The following is a 16,563-nucleotide window of genomic DNA, read 5'->3' as shown; positions in this document are numbered from 1 at the left end:
ATCTTATTTTGTCAATTAGGAACATTCAGCACCCACCCGCTATCAAGGCAGCTGCCTATCATGTCATGCCCTACCTGCACAGGTGTGCTGGCTACTCAAATGATCCAATTAAGGAGGCCATTTAGTCAGCAGCAGCAGAAGTCCTGTGCCTGGACGCTCCAACAGGGGCCAGACACAAGCAGAAGCAGAAGCAGCAGAAGCAGCAGCAGCACCACCTTTTGTTTTTTGGCTGCAGCAGCAGCAAGGCCCACAGGGCTGGCTAGCTGGCTAGCCAGCAAGCAGGTAGCAATGAAAGTAGGAATCTTTCTTTTTAACCCTGTAAGGGGGTGGTGCACTGTACCCGAAGATACTGCCATATCGGGTCAATGCATAGGGCGACGGAAGCAAGCTTCGAAATCGGCCCCCGTTCTCAAAAATCCATTTAATATATGGTCCCCAGATAGGGGACGTATCAGATATTAAACTGATAAGAACAGATACTACACTTGATCTTAGCCAAAAGGCCGAGAAGCGATAACCGTGAAAGGGGCGGGCCCAACAAGGTCCCCTTCATGGGCACTATCACTGCTTGCTGTCAGGGAGGCTGCCAGACAATTTTCCATGCACACTCTGGGCTGGGGGGCAGTCAACCACCAGTACACACAGCAGAACCTAAACCCATACCATTATTGCTAAGCAGCAAGACAGGGGCCCATTGCACTCCCACGGGGCCTTTTTAAATGCAATCCATAACCCGGATTTGCCAGGAACCCTTCTTACTCCTCCTACTTGCATGTGACACTGGGCTTAGGATCTGCATAGGAAACACACACACAAGCACACACCTACCTTTGTTGCCTGCAGATGCCTCCTTGGCTGTCCCCAAACGGTATCAAACCAACACCCACGGGAAGCTGTAAGCATAGAGGACATGCCTGCACCCCATTGGACTTACCTGTGTGGGTTAAATCCGGGTTATTTGACAACCTATGGCGGTGATGGTTCTGCTCAGGCAGAGCAGTGCTGATGCTCCTCATAAAGCTGTCGCTGCTGTGAAGGTTCTAGGTGACATCACAAATCCCTTTGGTTACATACACAACAAAGCTGGGTTGTTGTTGTTTACACTCTGCAAGGCCTGTGGAAGTGAGTGACATCATAGCACTGTAGTTCTGAGGGTTCAAGATGGATGCAACAATCTCCTGTTGCTTCTATGAAGGCCGTAATAGACGACATCACCAAACAGCTCCATAGTCACATACACAGCAAAGGAGAGATGTTGTTTACACCTAGTGATGTCAGTGGTATTGAGTGACATCACAGCACAGTGCTAAGGCTCCTGGGCCTGGACACAGCAGCGGCTGCAATATCTCAACGGAGAATACGTTTATATCTATGTGTGTGTGTGCGCATATATATATATATATATATATATATATATATATATATATATATATTCTCCGCCGAAATCACTTTTAAACCCATTTCCACCTTTTTTTCCCTTCTCTTCCTCTTACTTTTTTTTCACGTTTTTTTACGTTTTTCTCCTTTTCGCCTCTTTTCTGGGCGTATTATTCTTCTTTTTCTTCTTTTTTTTCGTCTAATGCATACCCCATCAGTGCAGCAATGCTTATTCAATACCGCCAGCAGATGGAGACACTGGGGGATAATTTTCTAAGGATTTATACTGATTTTTCCTGTCTGAATTTGTCGCACAGAAAGTTGCAGGCCAAATATGTGTGACATTTCTGCGACTTTAGCTTCTAGAGCATTTTTACAACATTATACATAGGTGCTGAATACATAAAAAGCGACTGTTCAGCGACAGACAAGTCGCATCGGCTGAAAGTAGGCCAGAATGTCAGTCCATGTTGGAGCAGGTTTAGATACAGTCTAAAGCATAGATCTCAAAGTCTGTGCACAGAATTTAGCAAGGGCCTCGCACCTTCTGATGCATCAGGTAGGTGCACAATAGCATAGCCTAACCCTCTGTACTTTGGTCTATATTGATGCGGGACATAGACAGCCAGCTGATGACCAATCCATTAGTGCAATGGATGGCTGGAAGCATTTGTCTTTGCCTTTGCAATACCACAGAAGCAATGCATGGTCAATGTACAGCAATGACACACCTGTGTGAACAGCCAGGAGACCCCCCCCCCCCCATGTTATGTTACATAGTTACATAGTTAGTACGGTCGAAAAAAGACATATGTCCATCACGTTCAACCAGGGAATTAAGGGGTAGGGGTGTGGCGCGATATTGGGGAAGGGATGAGATTTTATATTTCTTCATAAGCATTAATCTTATTTTGTCAATTAGGAACATTCAGCACCCACCCGCTATCAAGGCAGCTGCCTATCATGTCATGCCCTACCTGCACAGGTGTGCTGGCTACTCAAATGATCCAATTAAGGAGGCCATTTAGTCAGCAGCAGCAGAAGTCCTGTGCCTGGACGCTCCAACAGGGGCCAGACACAAGCAGAAGCAGAAGCAGCAGAAGCAGCAGCAGCACCACCTTTTGTTTTTTGGCTGCAGCAGCAGCAAGGCCCACAGGGCTGGCTAGCTGGCTAGCCAGCAAGCAGGTAGCAATGAAAGTAGGAATCTTTCTTTTTAACCCTGTAAGGGGGTGGTGCACTGTACCCGAAGATACTGCCATATCGGGTCAATGCATAGGGCGACGGAAGCAAGCTTCGAAATCGGCCCCCGTTCTCAAAAATCCATTTAATATATGGTCCCCAGATAGGGGACGTATCAGATATTAAACTGATAAGAACAGATACTACACTTGATCTTAGCCAAAAGGCCGAGAAGCGATAACCGTGAAAGGGGCGGGCCCAACAAGGTCCCCTTCATGGGCACTATCACTGCTTGCTGTCAGGGAGGCTGCCAGACAATTTTCCATGCACACTCTGGGCTGGGGGGCAGTCAACCACCAGTACACACAGCAGAACCTAAACCCATACCATTATTGCTAAGCAGCAAGACAGGGGCCCATTGCACTCCCACGGGGCCTTTTTAAATGCAATCCATAACCCGGATTTGCCAGGAACCCTTCTTACTCCTCCTACTTGCATGTGACACTGGGCTTAGGATCTGCATAGGAAACACACACACAAGCACACACCTACCTTTGTTGCCTGCAGATGCCTCCTTGGCTGTCCCCAAACGGTATCAAACCAACACCCACGGGAAGCTGTAAGCATAGAGGACATGCCTGCACCCCATTGGACTTACCTGTGTGGGTTAAATCCGGGTTATTTGACAACCTATGGCGGTGATGGTTCTGCTCAGGCAGAGCAGTGCTGATGCTCCTCATAAAGCTGTCGCTGCTGTGAAGGTTCTAGGTGACATCACAAATCCCTTTGGTTACATACACAACAAAGCTGGGTTGTTGTTGTTTACACTCTGCAAGGCCTGTGGAAGTGAGTGACATCATAGCACTGTAGTTCTGAGGGTTCAAGATGGATGCAACAATCTCCTGTTGCTTCTATGAAGGCCGTAATAGACGACATCACCAAACAGCTCCATAGTCACATACACAGCAAAGGAGAGATGTTGTTTACACCTAGTGATGTCAGTGGTATTGAGTGACATCACAGCACAGTGCTAAGGCTCCTGGGCCTGGACACAGCAGCGGCTGCAATATCTCAACGGAGAATACGTTTATATCTATGTGTGTGTGTGCGCATATATATATATATATATATATATATATATATATATATATATATATTCTCCGCCGAAATCACTTTTAAACCCATTTCCACCTTTTTTTCCCTTCTCTTCCTCTTACTTTTTTTTCACGTTTTTTTACGTTTTTCTCCTTTTCGCCTCTTTTCTGGGCGTATTATTCTTCTTTTTCTTCTTTTTTTTCGTCTAATGCATACCCCATCAGTGCAGCAATGCTTATTCAATACCGCCAGCAGATGGAGACACTGGGGGATAATTTTCTAAGGATTTATACTGATTTTTCCTGTCTGAATTTGTCGCACAGAAAGTTGCAGGCCAAATATGTGTGACATTTCTGCGACTTTAGCTTCTAGAGCATTTTTACAACATTATACATAGGTGCTGAATACATAAAAAGCGACTGTTCAGCGACAGACAAGTCGCATCGGCTGAAAGTAGGCCAGAATGTCAGTCCATGTTGGAGCAGGTTTAGATACAGTCTAAAGCATAGATCTCAAAGTCTGTGCACAGAATTTAGCAAGGGCCTCGCACCTTCTGATGCATCAGGTAGGTGCACAATAGCATAGCCTAACCCTCTGTACTTTGGTCTATATTGATGCGGGACATAGACAGCCAGCTGATGACCAATCCATTAGTGCAATGGATGGCTGGAAGCATTTGTCTTTGCCTTTGCAATACCACAGAAGCAATGCATGGTCAATGTACAGCAATGACACACCTGTGTGAACAGCCAGGAGACCCCCCCCCCCCCCATGTTATGTTACATAGTTACATAGTTAGTACGGTCGAAAAAAGACATATGTCCATCACGTTCAACCAGGGAATTAAGGGGTAGGGGTGTGGCGCGATATTGGGGAAGGGATGAGATTTTATATTTCTTCATAAGCATTAATCTTATTTTGTCAATTAGGAACATTCAGCACCCACCCGCTATCAAGGCAGCTGCCTATCATGTCATGCCCTACCTGCACAGGTGTGCTGGCTACTCAAATGATCCAATTAAGGAGGCCATTTAGTCAGCAGCAGCAGAAGTCCTGTGCCTGGACGCTCCAACAGGGGCCAGACACAAGCAGAAGCAGAAGCAGCAGAAGCAGCAGCAGCACCACCTTTTGTTTTTTGGCTGCAGCAGCAGCAAGGCCCACAGGGCTGGCTAGCTGGCTAGCCAGCAAGCAGGTAGCAATGAAAGTAGGAATCTTTCTTTTTAACCCTGTAAGGGGGTGGTGCACTGTACCCGAAGATACTGCCATATCGGGTCAATGCATAGGGCGACGGAAGCAAGCTTCGAAATCGGCCCCCGTTCTCAAAAATCCATTTAATATATGGTCCCCAGATAGGGGACGTATCAGATATTAAACTGATAAGAACAGATACTACACTTGATCTTAGCCAAAAGGCCGAGAAGCGATAACCGTGAAAGGGGCGGGCCCAACAAGGTCCCCTTCATGGGCACTATCACTGCTTGCTGTCAGGGAGGCTGCCAGACAATTTTCCATGCACACTCTGGGCTGGGGGGCAGTCAACCACCAGTACACACAGCAGAACCTAAACCCATACCATTATTGCTAAGCAGCAAGACAGGGGCCCATTGCACTCCCACGGGGCCTTTTTAAATGCAATCCATAACCCGGATTTGCCAGGAACCCTTCTTACTCCTCCTACTTGCATGTGACACTGGGCTTAGGATCTGCATAGGAAACACACACACAAGCACACACCTACCTTTGTTGCCTGCAGATGCCTCCTTGGCTGTCCCCAAACGGTATCAAACCAACACCCACGGGAAGCTGTAAGCATAGAGGACATGCCTGCACCCCATTGGACTTACCTGTGTGGGTTAAATCCGGGTTATTTGACAACCTATGGCGGTGATGGTTCTGCTCAGGCAGAGCAGTGCTGATGCTCCTCATAAAGCTGTCGCTGCTGTGAAGGTTCTAGGTGACATCACAAATCCCTTTGGTTACATACACAACAAAGCTGGGTTGTTGTTGTTTACACTCTGCAAGGCCTGTGGAAGTGAGTGACATCATAGCACTGTAGTTCTGAGGGTTCAAGATGGATGCAACAATCTCCTGTTGCTTCTATGAAGGCCGTAATAGACGACATCACCAAACAGCTCCATAGTCACATACACAGCAAAGGAGAGATGTTGTTTACACCTAGTGATGTCAGTGGTATTGAGTGACATCACAGCACAGTGCTAAGGCTCCTGGGCCTGGACACAGCAGCGGCTGCAATATCTCAACGGAGAATACGTTTATATCTATGTGTGTGTGTGCGCATATATATATATATATATATATATATATATATATATATATATATATTTCTCCGCCGAAATCACTTTTAAACCCATTTCCACCTTTTTTTCCCTTCTCTTCCTCTTACTTTTTTTTCACGTTTTTTTACGTTTTTCTCCTTTTCGCCTCTTTTCTGGGCGTATTATTCTTCTTTTTCTTCTTTTTTTTCGTCTAATGCATACCCCATCAGTGCAGCAATGCTTATTCAATACCGCCAGCAGATGGAGACACTGGGGGATAATTTTCTAAGGATTTATACTGATTTTTCCTGTCTGAATTTGTCGCACAGAAAGTTGCAGGCCAAATATGTGTGACATTTCTGCGACTTTAGCTTCTAGAGCATTTTTACAACATTATACATAGGTGCTGAATACATAAAAAGCGACTGTTCAGCGACAGACAAGTCGCATCGGCTGAAAGTAGGCCAGAATGTCAGTCCATGTTGGAGCAGGTTTAGATACAGTCTAAAGCATAGATCTCAAAGTCTGTGCACAGAATTTAGCAAGGGCCTCGCACCTTCTGATGCATCAGGTAGGTGCACAATAGCATAGCCTAACCCTCTGTACTTTGGTCTATATTGATGCGGGACATAGACAGCCAGCTGATGACCAATCCATTAGTGCAATGGATGGCTGGAAGCATTTGTCTTTGCCTTTGCAATACCACAGAAGCAATGCATGGTCAATGTACAGCAATGACACACCTGTGTGAACAGCCAGGAGACCCCCCCCCCCCCATGTTATGTTACATAGTTACATAGTTAGTACGGTCGAAAAAAGACATATGTCCATCACGTTCAACCAGGGAATTAAGGGGTAGGGGTGTGGCGCGATATTGGGGAAGGGATGAGATTTTATATTTCTTCATAAGCATTAATCTTATTTTGTCAATTAGGAACATTCAGCACCCACCCGCTATCAAGGCAGCTGCCTATCATGTCATGCCCTACCTGCACAGGTGTGCTGGCTACTCAAATGATCCAATTAAGGAGGCCATTTAGTCAGCAGCAGCAGAAGTCCTGTGCCTGGACGCTCCAACAGGGGCCAGACACAAGCAGAAGCAGAAGCAGCAGAAGCAGCAGCAGCACCACCTTTTGTTTTTTGGCTGCAGCAGCAGCAAGGCCCACAGGGCTGGCTAGCTGGCTAGCCAGCAAGCAGGTAGCAATGAAAGTAGGAATCTTTCTTTTTAACCCTGTAAGGGGGTGGTGCACTGTACCCGAAGATACTGCCATATCGGGTCAATGCATAGGGCGACGGAAGCAAGCTTCGAAATCGGCCCCCGTTCTCAAAAATCCATTTAATATATGGTCCCCAGATAGGGGACGTATCAGATATTAAACTGATAAGAACAGATACTACACTTGATCTTAGCCAAAAGGCCGAGAAGCGATAACCGTGAAAGGGGCGGGCCCAACAAGGTCCCCTTCATGGGCACTATCACTGCTTGCTGTCAGGGAGGCTGCCAGACAATTTTCCATGCACACTCTGGGCTGGGGGGCAGTCAACCACCAGTACACACAGCAGAACCTAAACCCATACCATTATTGCTAAGCAGCAAGACAGGGGCCCATTGCACTCCCACGGGGCCTTTTTAAATGCAATCCATAACCCGGATTTGCCAGGAACCCTTCTTACTCCTCCTACTTGCATGTGACACTGGGCTTAGGATCTGCATAGGAAACACACACACAAGCACACACCTACCTTTGTTGCCTGCAGATGCCTCCTTGGCTGTCCCCAAACGGTATCAAACCAACACCCACGGGAAGCTGTAAGCATAGAGGACATGCCTGCACCCCATTGGACTTACCTGTGTGGGTTAAATCCGGGTTATTTGACAACCTATGGCGGTGATGGTTCTGCTCAGGCAGAGCAGTGCTGATGCTCCTCATAAAGCTGTCGCTGCTGTGAAGGTTCTAGGTGACATCACAAATCCCTTTGGTTACATACACAACAAAGCTGGGTTGTTGTTGTTTACACTCTGCAAGGCCTGTGGAAGTGAGTGACATCATAGCACTGTAGTTCTGAGGGTTCAAGATGGATGCAACAATCTCCTGTTGCTTCTATGAAGGCCGTAATAGACGACATCACCAAACAGCTCCATAGTCACATACACAGCAAAGGAGAGATGTTGTTTACACCTAGTGATGTCAGTGGTATTGAGTGACATCACAGCACAGTGCTAAGGCTCCTGGGCCTGGACACAGCAGCGGCTGCAATATCTCAACGGAGAATACGTTTATATCTATGTGTGTGTGTGCGCATATATATATATATATATATATATATATATATATATATATATATATTTCTCCGCCGAAATCACTTTTAAACCCATTTCCACCTTTTTTTCCCTTCTCTTCCTCTTACTTTTTTTTCACGTTTTTTTACGTTTTTCTCCTTTTCGCCTCTTTTCTGGGCGTATTATTCTTCTTTTTCTTCTTTTTTTTCGTCTAATGCATACCCCATCAGTGCAGCAATGCTTATTCAATACCGCCAGCAGATGGAGACACTGGGGGATAATTTTCTAAGGATTTATACTGATTTTTCCTGTCTGAATTTGTCGCACAGAAAGTTGCAGGCCAAATATGTGTGACATTTCTGCGACTTTAGCTTCTAGAGCATTTTTACAACATTATACATAGGTGCTGAATACATAAAAAGCGACTGTTCAGCGACAGACAAGTCGCATCGGCTGAAAGTAGGCCAGAATGTCAGTCCATGTTGGAGCAGGTTTAGATACAGTCTAAAGCATAGATCTCAAAGTCTGTGCACAGAATTTAGCAAGGGCCTCGCACCTTCTGATGCATCAGGTAGGTGCACAATAGCATAGCCTAACCCTCTGTACTTTGGTCTATATTGATGCGGGACATAGACAGCCAGCTGATGACCAATCCATTAGTGCAATGGATGGCTGGAAGCATTTGTCTTTGCCTTTGCAATACCACAGAAGCAATGCATGGTCAATGTACAGCAATGACACACCTGTGTGAACAGCCAGGAGACCCCCCCCCCCCCATGTTATGTTACATAGTTACATAGTTAGTACGGTCGAAAAAAGACATATGTCCATCACGTTCAACCAGGGAATTAAGGGGTAGGGGTGTGGCGCGATATTGGGGAAGGGATGAGATTTTATATTTCTTCATAAGCATTAATCTTATTTTGTCAATTAGGAACATTCAGCACCCACCCGCTATCAAGGCAGCTGCCTATCATGTCATGCCCTACCTGCACAGGTGTGCTGGCTACTCAAATGATCCAATTAAGGAGGCCATTTAGTCAGCAGCAGCAGAAGTCCTGTGCCTGGACGCTCCAACAGGGGCCAGACACAAGCAGAAGCAGAAGCAGCAGAAGCAGCAGCAGCACCACCTTTTGTTTTTTGGCTGCAGCAGCAGCAAGGCCCACAGGGCTGGCTAGCTGGCTAGCCAGCAAGCAGGTAGCAATGAAAGTAGGAATCTTTCTTTTTAACCCTGTAAGGGGGTGGTGCACTGTACCCGAAGATACTGCCATATCGGGTCAATGCATAGGGCGACGGAAGCAAGCTTCGAAATCGGCCCCCGTTCTCAAAAATCCATTTAATATATGGTCCCCAGATAGGGGACGTATCAGATATTAAACTGATAAGAACAGATACTACACTTGATCTTAGCCAAAAGGCCGAGAAGCGATAACCGTGAAAGGGGCGGGCCCAACAAGGTCCCCTTCATGGGCACTATCACTGCTTGCTGTCAGGGAGGCTGCCAGACAATTTTCCATGCACACTCTGGGCTGGGGGGCAGTCAACCACCAGTACACACAGCAGAACCTAAACCCATACCATTATTGCTAAGCAGCAAGACAGGGGCCCATTGCACTCCCACGGGGCCTTTTTAAATGCAATCCATAACCCGGATTTGCCAGGAACCCTTCTTACTCCTCCTACTTGCATGTGACACTGGGCTTAGGATCTGCATAGGAAACACACACACAAGCACACACCTACCTTTGTTGCCTGCAGATGCCTCCTTGGCTGTCCCCAAACGGTATCAAACCAACACCCACGGGAAGCTGTAAGCATAGAGGACATGCCTGCACCCCATTGGACTTACCTGTGTGGGTTAAATCCGGGTTATTTGACAACCTATGGCGGTGATGGTTCTGCTCAGGCAGAGCAGTGCTGATGCTCCTCATAAAGCTGTCGCTGCTGTGAAGGTTCTAGGTGACATCACAAATCCCTTTGGTTACATACACAACAAAGCTGGGTTGTTGTTGTTTACACTCTGCAAGGCCTGTGGAAGTGAGTGACATCATAGCACTGTAGTTCTGAGGGTTCAAGATGGATGCAACAATCTCCTGTTGCTTCTATGAAGGCCGTAATAGACGACATCACCAAACAGCTCCATAGTCACATACACAGCAAAGGAGAGATGTTGTTTACACCTAGTGATGTCAGTGGTATTGAGTGACATCACAGCACAGTGCTAAGGCTCCTGGGCCTGGACACAGCAGCGGCTGCAATATCTCAACGGAGAATACGTTTATATCTATGTGTGTGTGTGCGCATATATATATATATATATATATATATATATATATATATATATATATATATTTCTCCGCCGAAATCACTTTTAAACCCATTTCCACCTTTTTTTCCCTTCTCTTCCTCTTACTTTTTTTTCACGTTTTTTTACGTTTTTCTCCTTTTCGCCTCTTTTCTGGGCGTATTATTCTTCTTTTTCTTCTTTTTTTTCGTCTAATGCATACCCCATCAGTGCAGCAATGCTTATTCAATACCGCCAGCAGATGGAGACACTGGGGGATAATTTTCTAAGGATTTATACTGATTTTTCCTGTCTGAATTTGTCGCACAGAAAGTTGCAGGCCAAATATGTGTGACATTTCTGCGACTTTAGCTTCTAGAGCATTTTTACAACATTATACATAGGTGCTGAATACATAAAAAGCGACTGTTCAGCGACAGACAAGTCGCATCGGCTGAAAGTAGGCCAGAATGTCAGTCCATGTTGGAGCAGGTTTAGATACAGTCTAAAGCATAGATCTCAAAGTCTGTGCACAGAATTTAGCAAGGGCCTCGCACCTTCTGATGCATCAGGTAGGTGCACAATAGCATAGCCTAACCCTCTGTACTTTGGTCTATATTGATGCGGGACATAGACAGCCAGCTGATGACCAATCCATTAGTGCAATGGATGGCTGGAAGCATTTGTCTTTGCCTTTGCAATACCACAGAAGCAATGCATGGTCAATGTACAGCAATGACACACCTGTGTGAACAGCCAGGAGACCCCCCCCCCCCCCCCCCCATGTTATGTTACATAGTTACATAGTTAGTACGGTCGAAAAAAGACATATGTCCATCACGTTCAACCAGGGAATTAAGGGGTAGGGGTGTGGCGCGATATTGGGGAAGGGATGAGATTTTATATTTCTTCATAAGCATTAATCTTATTTTGTCAATTAGGAACATTCAGCACCCACCCGCTATCAAGGCAGCTGCCTATCATGTCATGCCCTACCTGCACAGGTGTGCTGGCTACTCAAATGATCCAATTAAGGAGGCCATTTAGTCAGCAGCAGCAGAAGTCCTGTGCCTGGACGCTCCAACAGGGGCCAGACACAAGCAGAAGCAGAAGCAGCAGAAGCAGCAGCAGCACCACCTTTTGTTTTTTGGCTGCAGCAGCAGCAATGAAAGTAGGAATCTTTCTTTTTAACCCTGTAAGGGGGTGGTGCACTGTACCCGAAGATACTGCCATATCGGGTCAATGCATAGGGCGACGGAAGCAAGCTTCGAAATCGGCCCCCGTTCTCAAAAATCCATTTAATATATGGTCCCCAGATAGGGGACGTATCAGATATTAAACTGATAAGAACAGATTTTTTTTTTTTTTTTATCTAAAGCCGAGGAACGTGCTTTCGATTCACCCAAAGTGCAAGAAAAAGTGCAAACGTGTTACACTAAAAAAAACGTGCACAAAGGATGCGGTCTATCGCAAGCCCTTCTCCGATAGGAGAGAGGCCCCCCAACAAACCTTACCCTTCGCCTCCGGACCAAAAGGTACCTGCGAGGTTCCAGGTTCGATGTCCCTTTTCGCCGAAGCTACTAGGAGACCACAAATGCTCCTGGCATCCCCCTTGGCGTTAGCCAAGGTATCTGCCCGCAGAGCCGATTACGGTAGGTACCCTGCGAAGCAGGAGTACCCGGGGTGTTTGCAGGGAGGTGCGGAACCTAATGGCCACACACACCTCCCCTAGACCGCCAGGAGGGACACCCAGAAGGGCTACCGCATCCTGACAAATCCTGTGAACACACAACACGCAAAAAGTGACACAGTGAGACAAAAAATAAATAAATAAGTGAATGTGTGCAGATATACTGCCCGGACATCCGGCCGGATCTATAAAAATTTCTCTGATCCTAGCCAGAAGGCCGGGAATCAAGAGGTGAGTGCCACAAGGTGAAGAGATTATGGTGCCCGTGCTTCAACTCAGTGAGCCTATTCTCCCAGTGAGTTTCGGCACCTCGGGGTCACCACTCCCCGAGGCACAAAAGTACCTCGGCTCTAGACCCTCTCAGCCTCATGGCGAGACCCGGAGGGAACAGGTCACATCGGGGCAGCCGTCGAGCTGATTCCTCAGAACCAGCCCCGGAAAGCCCTGGTACACCTGCATCCTCCATGCAGCACCCATCCCCACCAGCATGAAAACTGATAAGAACAGATACTACACTTGATCTTAGCCAAAAGGCCGAGAAGCGATAACCGTGAAAGGGGCGGGCCCAACAAGGTCCCCTTCATGGGCACTATCACTGCTTGCTGTCAGGGAGGCTGCCAGACAATTTTCCATGCACACTCTGGGCTGGGGGGCAGTCAACCACCAGTACACACAGCAGAACCTAAACCCATACCATTATTGCTAAGCAGCAAGACAGGGGCCCATTGCACTCCCACGGGGCCTTTTTAAATGCAATCCATAACCCGGATTTGCCAGGAACCCTTCTTACTCCTCCTACTTGCATGTGACACTGGGCTTAGGATCTGCATAGGAAACACACACACAAGCACACACCTACCTTTGTTGCCTGCAGATGCCTCCTTGGCTGTCCCCAAACGGTATCAAACCAACACCCACGGGAAGCTGTAAGCATAGAGGACATGCCTGCACCCCATTGGACTTACCTGTGTGGGTTAAATCCGGGTTATTTGACAACCTATGGCGGTGATGGTTCTGCTCAGGCAGAGCAGTGCTGATGCTCCTCATAAAGCTGTCGCTGCTGTGAAGGTTCTAGCTGACATCACAAATCCCTTTGGTTACATACACAACAAAGCTGGGTTGTTGTTGTTTACACTCTGCAAGGCCTGTGGAAGTGAGTGACATCATAGCACTGTAGTTCTGAGGGTTCAAGATGGATGCAACAATCTCCTGTTGCTTCTATGAAGGCCGTAATAGACGACATCACCAAACAGCTCCATAGTCACATACACAGCAAAGGAGAGATGTTGTTTACACCTAGTGATGTCAGTGGTATTGAGTGACATCACAGCACAGTGCTAAGGCTCCTGGGCCTGGACACAGCAGCGGCTGCAATATCTCAACGGAGAATACGTTTATATCTATGTGTGTGTGTGCGCATATATATATATATATATATATATATATATATATATATATATATATTTCTCCGCCGAAATCACTTTTAAACCCATTTCCACCTTTTTTTCCCTTCTCTTCCTCTTACTTTTTTTTCACGTTTTTTTACGTTTTTCTCCTTTTCGCCTCTTTTCTGGGCGTATTATTCTTCTTTTTCTTCTTTTTTTTCGTCTAATGCATACCCCATCAGTGCAGCAATGCTTATTCAATACCGCCAGCAGATGGAGACACTGGGGGATAATTTTCTAAGGATTTATACTGATTTTTCCTGTCTGAATTTGTCGCACAGAAAGTTGCAGGCCAAATATGTGTGACATTTCTGCGACTTTAGCTTCTAGAGCATTTTTACAACATTATACATAGGTGCTGAATACATAAAAAGCGACTGTTCAGCGACAGACAAGTCGCATCGGCTGAAAGTAGGCCAGAATGTCAGTCCATGTTGGAGCAGGTTTAGATACAGTCTAAAGCATAGATCTCAAAGTCTGTGCACAGAATTTAGCAAGGGCCTCGCACCTTCTGATGCATCAGGTAGGTGCACAATAGCATAGCCTAACCCTCTGTACTTTGGTCTATATTGATGCGGGACATAGACAGCCAGCTGATGACCAATCCATTAGTGCAATGGATGGCTGGAAGCATTTGTCTTTGCCTTTGCAATACCACAGAAGCAATGCATGGTCAATGTACAGCAATGACACACCTGTGTGAACAGCCAGGAGACCCCCCCCCCCCCCCCCATGTTATGTTACATAGTTACATAGTTAGTACGGTCGAAAAAAGACATATGTCCATCACGTTCAACCAGGGAATTAAGGGGTAGGGGTGTGGCGCGATATTGGGGAAGGGATGAGATTTTATATTTCTTCATAAGCATTAATCTTATTTTGTCAATTAGGAACATTCAGCACCCACCCGCTATCAAGGCAGCTGCCTATCATGTCATGCCCTACCTGCACAGGTGTGCTGGCTACTCAAATGATCCAATTAAGGAGGCCATTTAGTCAGCAGCAGCAGAAGTCCTGTGCCTGGACGCTCCAACAGGGGCCAGACACAAGCAGAAGCAGCAGCAGCACCACCTTTTGTTTTTTGGCTGCAGCAGCAGCAAGGCCCACAGGGCTGGCTAGCTGGCTAGCCAGCAAGCAGGTAGCAATGAAAGTAGGAATCTTTCTTTTTAACCCTGTAAGGGGGTGGTGCACTGTACCCGAAGATACTGCCATATCGGGTCAATGCATAGGGCGACGGAAGCAAGCTTCGAAATCGGCCCCCGTTCTCAAAAATCCATTTAATATATGGTCCCCAGATAGGGGACGTATCAGATATTAAACTGATAAGAACAGATACTACACTTGATCTTAGCCAAAAGGCCGAGAAGCGATAACCGTGAAAGGGGCGGGCCCAACAAGTCCCCTTCATGGGCACTATCACTGCTTGCTGTCAGGGAGGCTGCCAGACAATTTTCCATGCACACTCTGGGCTGGGGGGCAGTCAACCACCAGTACACACAGCAGAACCTAAACCCATACCATTATTGCTAAGCAGCAAGACAGGGGCCCATTGCACTCCCACGGGGCCTTTTTAAATGCAATCCATAACCCGGATTTGCCAGGAACCCTTCTTACTCCTCCTACTTGCATGTGACACTGGGCTTAGGATCTGCATAGGAAACACACACACAAGCACACACCTACCTTTGTTGCCTGCAGATGCCTCCTTGGCTGTCCCCAAACGGTATCAAACCAACACCCACGGGAAGCTGTAAGCATAGAGGACATGCCTGCACCCCATTGGACTTACCTGTGTGGGTTAAATCCGGGTTATTTGACAACCTATGGCGGTGATGGTTCTGCTCAGGCAGAGCAGTGCTGATGCTCCTCATAAAGCTGTCGCTGCTGTGAAGGTTCTAGGTGACATCACAAATCCCTTTGGTTACATACACAACAAAGCTGGGTTGTTGTTGTTTACACTCTGCAAGGCCTGTGGAAGTGAGTGACATCATAGCACTGTAGTTCTGAGGGTTCAAGATGGATGCAACAATCTCCTGTTGCTTCTATGAAGGCCGTAATAGACGACATCACCAAACAGCTCCATAGTCACATACACAGCAAAGGAGAGATGTTGTTTACACCTAGTGATGTCAGTGGTATTGAGTGACATCACAGCACAGTGCTAAGGCTCCTGGGCCTGGACACAGCAGCGGCTGCAATATCTCAACGGAGAATACGTTTATATCTATGTGTGTGTGTGCGCATATATATATATATATATATATATATATATATATATATATATATATTTCTCCGCCGAAATCACTTTTAAACCCATTTCCACCTTTTTTTCCCTTCTCTTCCTCTTACTTTTTTTTCACGTTTTTTTACGTTTTTCTCCTTTTCGCCTCTTTTCTGGGCGTATTATTCTTCTTTTTCTTCTTTTTTTTCGTCTAATGCATACCCCATCAGTGCAGCAATGCTTATTCAATACCGCCAGCAGATGGAGACACTGGGGGATAATTTTCTAAGGATTTATACTGATTTTTCCTGTCTGAATTTGTCGCACAGAAAGTTGCAGGCCAAATATGTGTGACATTTCTGCGACTTTAGCTTCTAGAGCATTTTTACAACATTATACATAGGTGCTGAATACATAAAAAGCGACTGTTCAGCGACAGACAAGTCGCATCGGCTGAAAGTAGGCCAGAATGTCAGTCCATGTTGGAGCAGGTTTAGATACAGTCTAAAGCATAGATCTCAAAGTCTGTGCACAGAATTTAGCAAGGGCCTCGCACCTTCTGATGCATCAGGTAGGTGCACAATAGCATAGCCTAACCCTCTGTACTTTGGTCTATATTGATGCGGGACATAGACAGCCAGCTGATGACCAATCCATTAGTGCAATGGATGGCTGGAAGCATTTGTCTTTGCCTTTGCAATACCACAGAAGCAAT

The 16,563-nt window shown here is 46.4% G+C and overlaps 7 non-coding genes and 1 pseudogene across 7 annotated transcripts; all 8 read right to left on the bottom strand.

Moving 5' to 3' along the window:
* Positions 1 to 324: 324 nt before the first annotated feature.
* LOC130299184 (U2 spliceosomal RNA) lies at positions 325 to 515 on the bottom strand. Its single transcript, XR_008850370.1, has one exon. It is a non-coding gene; the product is annotated as a U2 spliceosomal RNA (small nuclear RNA).
* Positions 516 to 2,604: 2,089 nt separating this feature from the next.
* Positions 2,605 to 2,795, bottom strand: LOC130299183 (U2 spliceosomal RNA). Its single transcript, XR_008850369.1, has one exon. It is a non-coding gene; the product is annotated as a U2 spliceosomal RNA (small nuclear RNA).
* Positions 2,796 to 4,885: 2,090 nt separating this feature from the next.
* LOC130299182 (U2 spliceosomal RNA) lies at positions 4,886 to 5,076 on the bottom strand. The gene has a single exon (XR_008850368.1). It is a non-coding gene; the product is annotated as a U2 spliceosomal RNA (small nuclear RNA).
* A 2,090-nt stretch (positions 5,077 to 7,166) lies between these two features.
* On the bottom strand, positions 7,167 to 7,357 carry LOC130299180 (U2 spliceosomal RNA). The gene has a single exon (XR_008850366.1). It is a non-coding gene; the product is annotated as a U2 spliceosomal RNA (small nuclear RNA).
* Positions 7,358 to 9,447: 2,090 nt separating this feature from the next.
* On the bottom strand, positions 9,448 to 9,638 carry LOC130299179 (U2 spliceosomal RNA). The gene has a single exon (XR_008850364.1). It is a non-coding gene; the product is annotated as a U2 spliceosomal RNA (small nuclear RNA).
* Positions 9,639 to 11,693: 2,055 nt separating this feature from the next.
* On the bottom strand, positions 11,694 to 11,875 carry LOC130299206 (U2 spliceosomal RNA). Its single transcript, XR_008850389.1, has one exon. It is a non-coding gene; the product is annotated as a U2 spliceosomal RNA (small nuclear RNA).
* A 693-nt stretch (positions 11,876 to 12,568) lies between these two features.
* Positions 12,569 to 12,728, bottom strand: LOC130299210 (U2 spliceosomal RNA; annotated as a pseudogene).
* A 2,079-nt stretch (positions 12,729 to 14,807) lies between these two features.
* LOC130299178 (U2 spliceosomal RNA) lies at positions 14,808 to 14,998 on the bottom strand. The gene has a single exon (XR_008850363.1). It is a non-coding gene; the product is annotated as a U2 spliceosomal RNA (small nuclear RNA).
* Positions 14,999 to 16,563: the final 1,565 nt, after the last annotated feature.

Source organism: Hyla sarda, unplaced genomic scaffold (genome assembly GCF_029499605.1).
Source record: "Hyla sarda isolate aHylSar1 unplaced genomic scaffold, aHylSar1.hap1 scaffold_1042, whole genome shotgun sequence".
NCBI classification, from domain to species: Eukaryota; Metazoa; Chordata; class Amphibia; order Anura; family Hylidae; genus Hyla; species Hyla sarda.
Note: the sequence above shows the minus strand (reverse complement) of the source record. Positions and strands in the feature narration are given on the sequence as shown.